This window comes from Protopterus annectens, chromosome 15.part0 (genome assembly GCF_019279795.1).
Source record: "Protopterus annectens isolate FY-2018-M chromosome 15.part0, PAN1.0, whole genome shotgun sequence".
Taxonomy (NCBI): Eukaryota; Metazoa; Chordata; order Ceratodontiformes; family Protopteridae; genus Protopterus; species Protopterus annectens.
The window spans coordinates 359,511,573-359,524,086 of NC_056749.1; the positions used below are offsets into that span (position 1 = coordinate 359,511,573).

Below are 12,514 nucleotides of genomic sequence, written 5' to 3' on the forward strand. Positions count from 1 at the left end.
AAGACAGTAAACACTTGCAGGCAACTGGGGGGTGTTTATGGCAGAAAGAACAAAAAGGGTGTTCCCATCAGCTGCTGTCACAAAAATGGGGGGGAGCATGTAGAGGGTGGGGAATGGGTGAGTTATTGGTGTGGTGCCACTACAGTGTAATTTACATCACAAGCATGATTTTCTCAGGATTAATACAATCATAACTTTCAGTAAGCAGCAAGATCGTGCTACAGAGTGTTCATAATAAAATAGCTAATACTGGCTATTATCTTTATGTGGTTTTGTAAGATCTCTTCTGTAGAACAGGCTCATAATTAATTAAACCAAGGGAATGCTTTGTAAACTGACTGAAAGAACAGTATGTTACAAAGCAAATCAGGTGAGGTCACAATACAAAGCTTGCTGTCTATCTGTCTTTGATAACAATTAAGTGCTATTTTTAGCTTATGTGCTTATAGCTTTAATTAAATGACTTGCTTATTTTCTTAGAATGTAGACGTGTCACACATTGCACAGTGATGCAATTCCACTGATATTTGCCTTTGAAATAATATATATATTTGCAGACATCCTTTTCCTCACACTTTGTATAGGCTTGCCACTGAAGATTTCTCCAACAGGACACAGGTTACCAAAATGAAAAAAAAGGGGACAAAGGTATTTATGATGGTATCATCAACTTTTTTGATTTGTTAATAGTTTGCATGCAAATTACTTGCTTTGGTACATAGAATATGCTATGTCTTGCCAACAGAGTGTGTGTGTGTGTGTGTGTGTGTGTGTGTGTGTGTGTGTGTGTGTGTGTGTGTGTGTGTGTGTGTGTGTGTGTGTATGTGTGTGTGTGTGTGTGTGTGTGTGTGGGTGTATGTGTGTGTGTGTGTGTGTGTGTGTGTGTGTGCGCGCTTGTGCATCCTGCTTAATTTATTGAATAGCAGAGGCTGTTTTACAGTCTTGTTAGATTCTGAAAGAAATAGACACTCAGGCAGTATTTTTTGCAACTGCACGTACACTGGGAATATTTGCAGATATCTTACTATCAAACTGCACTGTTTGGTACTATAACTTTTAATTAAATCACTCATCCTTACAAAATTGTTCTAAATAATCTAATTTTAACTATAATTTACATTGCTAAACTCTTCTAATCTGCACAAAACATGTAGTACAGCTATTATTAATATTCATAGCATTTGAAATTTCACAATGTGATTTGGTAGAAGAAAGTTTTTCCAGGTTAAATGCAAAATATGAAGAGCAATATCCACCCTACTGTTTGAACATTATTGTTGAAGTTCAAGTGACACCTGAATGCCATGTGCAAAAGTGGGAATAAAAAGGCTGTAGATGGTGTCGATGAAAAGCAATTCAGATAATGGTAATTGTTTTACTTTACGCTAATTAAATCTGAAATACCAATCAGAGTCATAGTTGGCTCACAGGTTGGTACTGGGCTAACTGTCCTTTTGAAGCCTAGCCAGTTACCCCATGTGAGAATCAAACCCTGCACCTTGTGTCAATAAGGTAACCACCTTAACCATTATGTCATCCTGCCACTTCCCGCAGCACCTTGCATCACTACTTCATCTGGTGCCAGTCTACTCGTATTCAGTAAGTGGCTTACTACAGTGTATAGCACACATAAAGAGATGAATATAAGTGCTTCAGTCCTGCCCACAAAAGTAGCACAGTGGCATTAGATTTCACTTCTGCACCAGCATTGAAATATTGACACAGTTGTGAACCCTGCTACTACATGTCCCCAGCATCTTGTGCCAGGGACAGCTGCCCCTGGTATCATAGCTCTCAACCTTCCATTGACAAAATGAGGAACACTCGCCTTCTTAATGTGGAACAAATGGACAAAATTTGGAACACATACTAATGGCATACTAACAACTTCAACTAGGAAGGCCATAGGATGGATAAAATATGCTGGTTTTACTTATAAAGTAGATCCTTTAATGAATTAATATGATTAATTTCAATTTACCATGGATTTCACTTAAAAAAATTCCTAACACTGAATGTGTGACAGACTCTTTCAATGTGGAGCTTTGAGGAATTTCGAGGAACATGAACTTTTTAAGACCCCAAATGAGGTATGTTCCTCATAATGAGGTACACCCGAGTGGTATGTCTGGGATCCCACCCTAGCGAAGCTTCTTCTATTTAACACAGTAAAGGAAGGTGCAGAAGTTTAGACTCACTCATCTGCTATTTAAACATTTGTGTATCTGAATAACTGAACCAGAAGAAAAGATATAATAATATTCTGTGCAGCCTTTGTTTATAGGAAATATGTTTACTGTCATCCTTGCAGTTTTACTGCACTGATAAGGTAAACCAGGAACACGTCAAAGCTGGATAAGGGTATAGTCTGCTTAAAGAAAATAAATGTTCGAAATAGCATTACATCCTGTGGCCATCTTCAGTAAATTTAAAATTTAGGTTACTTCTGGAAAAGTACACAGACTAAAAGATTAGTCTTAACATATGCTTATTTAGAACACATGTTCATAAACAAGTTTGCCTTATTTCTAGAATCCATTAGAAGACAAACACAAACTTTTTTTAATTTGTAAAAGGTGAATACCGGACATTAAATAGATGAAAAAAAATCACAGCAATGAAATTCATTGCTTTGCAGCCGTGCAACTGAAGTATCTTTAAGTGTTCACATCTTTTTCTAAAGAATATATATTGGCTGTACAATTAGTGCATTTATGGGATACTATTTATTTACCCTTTCATTTACATTTATCAGGTGTAGAGGTTTTCTAAAACACTGATCATTTACATGCACTACAAGAGAGTGAAGAGAAAGCATATAGAAATGCTAGGTTTCCATACAGTCCATTTGTTTCACAGAATAAAGAAATGAATTATGTAAATATTCATAAAAGTCAGTTAGAAAGAGAAACATCCAGTATTATTCATAGAGTTACAACCTAATGAAGAATAAGCTCAGTGAGCACAACTGGAATGGAATTTAACCTAATGAAAAACTGAATTTAAGCATTTTTGACCCCTGCACCTGCAATAGGTGTGGGGTATATATCTCTCACACACGCACACGCACACACACTCATGCATGTATGCGTGCAAGCTTGCACACACATGCGCGCACACCCACACACTGTTTGTAGATGCTGACAAACTTCGCAATTACACAAACACGAAGAAATTAAAATCTATGACACTAAATGAATCAGTAAAAGCACAAACACTGACTCAAGACAAATACCCTCTCTGAGACTTATGTGTTTCGGCAAGAGTTCTAACTTCGAACAAACTGAGATAAATGAAACTAAACAACTAAAAATAAATATAAAGGAAGCGTAGCCAAAGACAGCAGAAAATACTAAAGGAATGACTTTTATTAAAAAAGTCGTTCCTTTAGTATTTTCTGCTGTCTTTGGCTACGCTTCCTTTATATTTATTTGCAAGCATTCTAACTAATCCACATACACATTTGCCATAATGTTAACTATCTCTACCAGTACCCTTATACTAACCCTAAAATTGCTACCCATAGGCGAAAGCTAAAGTCCCCCACCCCTCCCTAAACTTAAAATTACCTTCCCTCCCTTGATGTCTCCCCAGAACTAAAATACCCTGTCCCCCATCCTTAAAACTATAGCTAAAATCCCCTTCCACTCTCTGACCCTAAACCTGGCATTCTCATCCCCATCCATAAGCTAAAGTTCATGCTTTACACCCCATCCATCTATCTAAACTTAACATCACCCTCCCAGCTCCCCTTCCCCACTTAACTGGTTTGGCAGTTAGTTGTTTGCGTCTTCTAGGATGCAAGCAGATGCTCCAGCAGCCAAGTCACTCACACTCACATTCAAGTTCAAGCATCAGCACCTGTTTTCATGGGTTTACAGCCGTTTGAGTCCCTGGCTTGGAGTTACTGGTATTTGAACAGCTGAGAATGTAAGGTTCCTGCTGTAACAATGTCAGAACATGCTTCAACATACCTGATTGAAAGATAGCAATTAATGTGTTAATAAATATACTGAGCTTTCCATTTCACTCTAGTAATCTATATTTTAAAATAATTAATAAAATTAGATAGCAGTGAGAAAGTAAAACATAACCATTCTATTAAATTATGTAACCTTTGTCTTTAAAACATTAAAGTTCTCTGTCAGTGCTTGTTGCTAATGCTGTGGCTAAAATAGATGTGTTTAACAACTCTAGATTTAAGAAAAGTATGTCGCCTCACAGTAAGACGTTCTCCTGTTCGATTCTCAGCCAAAGCGTCTTCTGTGTGGAGACATGCGTGAATGGGCGTACCTTCGTTGATGGTTGTGTGCCAGAGCTGGCAACTCGGCACGTAAAAATCTACTGTCAATCATTAGCAGATCAGAGTTCCGCTGTGGCGAGCCCTAACCGGGAAAAGCCAAAAGATACAATATACTATGATGCGAGGGACTGTTTCTTTTTAGCATTTCACCTTACAGTCACTGCAAAAACCTTCCACTATTAGTGGACTGAACTACATTCACTGAAATAAATGTCAGATTAAAACACTTTTTAATTGTTTTTTTGCAGGGGAGCAAGCCTCCCTACAACCCCTGAACTTATATATAACAACCTCATGTTAGCACTAATTCAAGGAAAGGGGAAGTGTCACCAATAAGGGAATCACAGCTGATAGAACTCACTGACAGGGACTTTCTATGGAGGAACACCGATTTTCGGTGGATTAAACTCTGGGCAACTGAGGGTCAAGTGTTCAGTCTTCATCCATCCATAGTTTACCCCTGCAGAAAACACACAAACTACAATCATTTATTTCTCTGTCAGTTTAGTAGAGATGAATAAGGCTGTGAGCTTGCAACAGGCTTCATCACACTGTCCTAGTTTTCATATTGCTAATTCCAGTTTGCATTTGTCTGTCCGTGACCAAGTCACTTAAACTTAAAAAAGTGCTCTTGCGCTGCTATTGAGGAGAAGATATTGCATCTGGTGAGCTTGCCACGTCATTAAATAAAAAAAAAAATGCACGGATTCTCAAATCAGACTTCCAAAGAAAGTAGTAACAGTGTCCATTGATTTAATGTTATAAACGTATACAATTTAGGAAAGCTACACATAGTCTGAAACATCTTCTTATAGTACCTGATCATTTATTAACATGCAGTTTACATTGCAAGAGGTTTGTTTTCTGTTCAGGGATGGAAAGTTGTAGTAAAAGCTGATTAGGTATGGATGGGTCACATTTCTTCAGTGCACATAACCAGTCAGTTTATGCCATACTGCAAGAAGAGTCAAATCAGCAGAACTCTTAGTAAATTACAGTAATGACTTGACCAATGCCACTGAAGGCACATATGCATGCAGTATGCGAATCTTAATTAAACTAGTAATTGTATCACTCATCAATTTTTAACTCTTTAATTTACTTCTTAATGATATTGAGATTGACCATTCATCTCAATTCTGCTGCATTTTACTGAACAGAATAAAACATAGAACGTTGACAGTCCCAGTGTCTTAAGACGAAACTCACAAAAAAAAAAAGGCAATTCAGCAGCTGAAAAGTATGTACGAAAGCCAGTGCAACAAATGAAACAAATGCCTTCAAAAAACAGTGATATCCACAGCCAAACTCTCAGCAGTTAAATAAACTTTTTTGAAAGCCAGTGGAACAGATAAAACAAAGGAAACAAATGTCTTCAAAAACCAACGGTATCCTCAGCCAAGCTGTAATTTTATTAAACGAAACACAGGATAATCCAAAAGGTTAAGTGCTTTAACTTGCTAAATGGCAAGCTTCTTCAGAACAAGTTAAAACAAACCCCTCAGCAGTTAAATAAACGTTTTGGTGCCAAAATTCAAAATACACAATGCTTCATATTAAAGGTATATGACACCTAAAAATACACTTAGTGCAAAACCTATTATTATAAAAGTCCTATCTATGCTAATCACAATGTGAACAAATACAATGTGTATTATATATTATAAAATATAAATCTAAACCTTAAAAATATTTTAGTGTTAAATATTTATATGTATAATGCCTGAGTAATACAGAACAAATTATTACATATCCGTCCAAACTGTCCTGTAAAAACTATAAAAATCTAAACAAAAATACAATATACAATGACCAAAATATATATCTTGTCCTAAATCTACCTGTCTATAAAAATATTGTAATAAAATTATACCATCAATATGATGTGAATATATATGAATATAAATATAAATGAATATAAAACTTGATATGCCTGTTTGTATCTTATAATCACAAATTAACTGTTGCACATGCCACTAAACCCAAATTCAATCCATAGCTAACAAAGGTTTGATAGAAATATTGAGTCCTGGTGGGGTTGAAGCATCCAATAAAACCTGCCACCAATACTCTTTGTATGATAACAGGCCCTTGAAGTCCCCCCCCCATGTCAAATTGAACACTGTCAATAATAGCAAACTTAAAATAGTGCCTGTCTCCACATTTTTTAATATATCTAAAAAGAGCGTTCTTTTCATCTTTTGTCCTGATACTATAAAATGAGAATATATCCGTTTATTAAATTTCCTCTCAGTTTTTCCTATATAAAATCCTGAGCATGCCATGCATTTAGCCATCTATACAGTTATCTTAGTGCAACAATTACCTTGCTTGAATATTATTTTTGTAATATTAATATTTTCCAATGTTATACTTTTTTCCTGAAGAATGTGGCTGCACTGTTTACAACTACCACATTTTTTAGTATAAGAGTTATAAGATATTGTGAATACAATAGTAAGAGGTAACACCACAATCTGTAGTCTTCAGAATAACCAGGTTCCAACAAATAGGCACAATAAAAGTCCAAAACACTTTATTACATAGAGAAATGAGTGCTTTCGCGTAGTGCTAGCTACGCTTCTTCAGATACATTTGCAAAAATAACACCACACTTAAATACATATATTTTTGGCGGGATCATTATTCAATAAACCTGTTATTGCACCAATTGAGTATGGTAATTGTCCTACATTTCAATTAGTTACATTTAATTCAAAAATAGCAGAAGTTAACAGGCTTTTCAAAACAAAAGTAAAGAAATTCTTATCACACACCAAAGCAGCATCACTCATTGTCATATATATGTACAACGAGCGCCATGATATTAAAAAGACAATTTAGTGTCCACATATTAAAAGACTAATACATAATCTGTCGTAAAAAGTAAAAAAATCCAGAAAATAATCATTAAATGGATGGTAAAAAACATACCCAACTAGGTATATATATATACCATATAGCATAATATCCCCTTGACATTCGGACAAAATAGATGTCATGAAGTCAAATGTAAAACAAGAAGCAGCAAGGCGATCATCACTAGAAGGCAAGGCCTGGCAACACGTCCATAGACCTAAGTCTGGCCGCATCTCAGTCCCCAGAGACCGACAATTGTGACAAAAACGAACGTTACAATAAACAACCATATTATAACAAGAGGCCTTAGAGGATGCTAAAAAACAATACCAAAATCCCCTTGACAATCGGACATATAGTTAACGGACACATAGTTATAAGATATTGTTTTAAATTCCTTTTCTCTAAATATTTCTTTATATTGTACCCCATCTTATACACAAATCTGGGTCCAGTCCCTAAAATATTAACTAATTCCTCATCAATAGCAATAATATTCCAATTGGTAGTCAAGATATTCTTAACTTTACCTATATATGGTCCATATTCCAACACAATATTTCCCATATGATGGACTATCTTCTAGGGAATGTACTGGTGGATCATCAGTCAGCCCTGATGCATAATATAAGCCCAACAATGGTTTATATTTAAATGCCCATCCTTGAATAGTTTGCTGACTAACCCTAGCCATTATCTTGTCATCATACCCTCTTTCCTGGAACATAGTCATGATATGTGCCACTTCCTCTATCATGTATTTATATACAGAAGTCATTCGGATGGCACGTATGATCTGTCCTTTATAAATGTTGATAAACCTGTTCCTGCGATGATAACTGGAAAATTCTAAATAGCCGTTGGAAAAGGTATTTTTTCTATAAATTCTTGAATTAAACCCAGATCCCATTTTAGAAACACATGTGTCTAAGTAGGGTACACCAAAATCATTGCTATACGAAGTGAATTTTAAATAGTTGCTACTCTGAGATATATTATACACTGGTCCAACCTGTCCAAACTCCCTTACCATAATATATATATATATATATATATATATATATATATATATATATATATATATATATATATATATATATATATCATCTAAATAACATGAATAATATTTAATATATTGCATAAACTGGCTCTTAAACACCTTAGTCTCTTCCCAGTCTAACATAACCAGGTTAGTGAAGATGGGAGCACATGCTGCTCCCATAGCAACACCCCTGGTTTGTCTAAAGAATTCACCCTCAAATTGAATGTAATTATGTTCAAAGACAATAGACATCATGTCCATTAATAAGCATGCTTTGTCCCATTCAATGTTTGCATATTTATGTATGCTGTTAGCAAATGCCTCTAATCCATCAATTTTAGGAATACAAGAGAAAAGGTCTACAACATCTATGGTTACAAATAACAAATTGTTACTTCTCAAATATGTAGGATATTTCTTCAAAAATTCCCATGAATCTTTCATCATATTTGGAATTTTGTTGTAAATATGTTTCAAGTGAAAGTCAATAACTGAACCCATAGGGACGGTTTTGGAATAACTACCCTAAATAATAGGTCTAAATGGGGGGTATATTGTATCTTTATGGACTTTAGGGATTCCCACTATAGAAGCTAACTTGGGATGTTCCACTTTTATAACATTATACGTGTCTATAGTTATTCTGTTATCTAACAGGAATTCTTCTATATGTAAGTCAATCCTATTGTAAGCAATATTAATCTCATTCAAAGATACAATTTCATAATTTCCCAACATGTGTAATAAATCACATATTTTTGAGGAATATACCATACTGTCAAAAAACACGGGCAAAAACTGTGTATTTGACAACAATAACCCAGTAGTAGACAATGTTAATTCTTCAGTTCCTAAAGAAACATTAAAGGACATTATATATGGCCTGGGTAAGAAATTGAACAATATTAACAATATCAAATTAGACAATGCATATTTTAACAAATGTATGGAACATAATATAGTCCCTATGGGACTTAGATTTTTTAAATGCCCTATGGGAATTGATTTGACTGACAACACTATGCAACAGTTTAACACATTTTTTGATCAATGTGCTTTTAAATATATGCAAAAGTTAATTAAATATAACGATGAGAAATTAGTGAGACTTATGGAGGAAGTGGAGGAATTGAATGAGATTATTAGGAATGATTTAGTGTTCCCGCAATGGGAAAAACTGTATGTTAAACAGTTTAATGTAGCTGATAATGCTACCAAACAAATATATTTTCGCAAAATTAAGAGGTTTTGTGGAGACATGGAACAATATAAGAAGGGAAGGGCATATATATGGGAAAAATATAAAGTGGATTATAAATATTCTAAAAAAGTTTCAAGTGAAGAATTTGACAATGTTTATTATTCATATGGGCATCAAAGGATCAATCAAGACTATAATTCTTTTCACATAGAGAACAGGAGAAGACAAAGAGACTGGAAATGGGGAGGGAATTGGAGAAGACAACAACAGGAACATTAGGTACAGTAGTGGAATGTCAAGTACAAGAGAATTTAAGTAAACAAGGGCCAATGGTCATACAGACGGACAACAAGGATTTGTCTAATAACAATAAAGCAAAGATTACGCAGGAAGGTGCAGTATACAATTATAAGAATTTTAAGATTTACAACTACACTGAGTAGCCATTACAAATGGTACACTTTGATTTATTTTCTAAAGGGATGAAATTCATCCCCACTACTAAATTTAGACTTGTTGACTGCATCAGTGAAATAAAAAGATATATAAGAAAACTTAATTTAAGTGTCATGTTCAAAGATTCTACAAAGGATTCTAGTAAGCAAGACTACAAGTGCAAAGGGTTAAAAAAGAAGAGCACGTATGTGCCCCCTGTGCATCCATCATCATCATCTTTCGGCTTTTCCCATTAAGGGTCGCCACTTTCCATTTCTTCCTATCCTCTGCATCTTGCTCTGTCACACCAACCACCTGCATGTCCTCTCTCACCATGTCCATAAACCTTATCTTAGGCCTTCCTCTTTTCCTCTTACCTGGCAGCTCCATCCTTAGCATCTTTTTCCCAATATACCCATCATCTCCCCTCAGCACATGTCCAAACCAACGCAATCTCGTCTCTCTTGCTTTGTCTCCAAACTGTCCAACATGAGCTGACCCTCTAATATACTGATTCCTAATCCTATCCATCCTAGTCACACCGAGTGCAAATGTTAACATCTTTATCTCTGCCACATCCACCTCTGACTCCTGCCTATGCATCCGATTATCTCAATTTATGACAAATCCGTAACACAACAAGTATATAGACTACAAAATCACATTGGTGGTAAAAAGATTAATTATAATTTATCCTTGGAAGAACAAAAAGTCCTTACTGATTTAAGAAATGATGACAGCATTAGAATAATGAAACCCGACAAAGGGGGTGGTATTGTCTTTTTTGACAGTATGGTATATTCCTCCAAAATATATGATTTATTACACGTCGGGAAATTATGAAATTGTATATTTGAATGAGATTAATATTGCTTACAATAGGATTGACTTACATATAGAAGAATTCCTGTTAGATAACAGAACCACTATAGACACTTATAATTTTATAAAAGTGGAACATCCCAAGTTAGCTTCTATAGTGGGAATCCCTAAAGTATATAAAGATACAACAGAACCCCATTTAGACCTATTATTTCGGGTAGTTATTCCAAAACCTTCCCTGTGGGTTCAGTTATTGACTTTCATTTGAAACATATTTACAACAAAATTCCACATATGATGAAAGATTCATGGGAATTTTTGAAGAAATATCCTACATATTTGAGAAGTACCAATTTGTTATTTGTAACCATAGATGTTGTAGACCTTTTCTCTTGTATTCCTAAAATTGATGGATTAGAGGCATTTGCTAACAGAATACATAAATATGCAGACCTTGACTGGGACAAAGCATGCTTATTAATGGACATGATGTCTATTGTCCTTGAACATAATTACATTCAATTTGAGGGTGAATTCTTTAGACAAACCAGGGGCGTTGCTATGGGAGCAGCATGTGCTCCCATCTTCACTAACCTGGTTATGTTAGACTGGGAAGAGACTAAGGTGTTTAAGAGCCAGTTTATGCAATATATTAAATATTATTCACATTATTTAGATAATATATATATATATATATTATGGGAAGGGAGTTCGGACAGGTTGGACCAGTTTATAATATATCTCAATCAGAATAGCAACTATTTAAAATTCACTTCGTATAGCAATGATTTTGGTGTACCCTACTTAGACACATTTGTTTCTAAAATGGGATCTGGGTTTAAGTCAAGAATTTATAGAAAAAAAATACCTTTTCCAACAGCTATTTAGAATTTTCCAGTTATCATCCCAGGAACAGGTTTATCAGCATTTATAAAGGACAGATCATACGTGCTATCCGAATGACTTCTGTATATAAATACATGATAGAGGAAGTGGCACATATCATGATTATGTTCCAGGAAAGAGGCTATGATGACAAAATGATGGCTAGGGTTAGTCAGCAAACTATTCAAGGCTGGACATTTAAATATCAATCATTGTTGGGCTTATATCATGCATCAGGGCTGACTGATGATCCACCAGTACATTCCCTAGAAGATAGTCCATCATATGGGAAATATTGTCTTTTGGAATATGGACCATATATAGGTAAAGTTAAGAATATCTTGACTACCAATTGGAATATTATTGCTATTGATAAGGAATTAGTTAATATTTTAGGGACTGGACCCAGATTTGTGTATAAGATGGGGTACAATATAAAGAAATATTTAGAGAAAAGGAATTTAAAACCAATATTTTATGACTTATACTAAAAATGTGGTAGTTGTAAACAGTGCAGTCATATTCTTCAGGAAAAAAGTATAACATTGGAAAATATTAATAGTACAAAAATAATATTCAAACAAGGTAATTGTTGCACTAAGATGATTGTATACATGGCTAAATGCATGGCATGCTCAGGATTTTATATAGGAAAAACTGAGAGGAAATTTAATAAATGGATATATTCTCATTTATATAGTATCAGGACAAAAGATGAAAAGAACGCTCTTTTTAGACATATTAAAAAATGTGGAGACAGGCACTATTTTAAGTTTGCTATTATTGACAGTGTTCAATTTGACATGGGAGGGGGACTTCAAGGGCCTGTTATCATACAAAGAGTATTGGTGGCAGGTTTTATTGGATGCTTCAACCCCACCAGGACTCAATGACATTATTTCTATTAAACCTTTGCTAGCTATGGGTTGAATTTGGGTTTAGTGGCATGTGCAACAGTTAATTTGTG

General features: G+C 34.9%; 1 protein-coding gene across 2 annotated transcripts in view; it reads left to right on the plus strand.

Moving 5' to 3' along the window:
* Nucleotides 1-562: 562 nt before the first annotated feature.
* LOC122789688 (trace amine-associated receptor 4-like) overlaps nt 563-12,514 on the plus strand; it is a 55,917-nt gene continuing 43,965 nt past the window's right edge. The window contains exon 1 of one of the 2 annotated variants that reach the window (XM_044057109.1): nt 563-648. The gene's annotated coding sequence lies outside the window, so the exon portion shown is untranslated. The remainder of the gene's footprint in view (nt 649-12,514) is intronic. The other variant, XM_044057110.1, reaches the window with a different exon arrangement.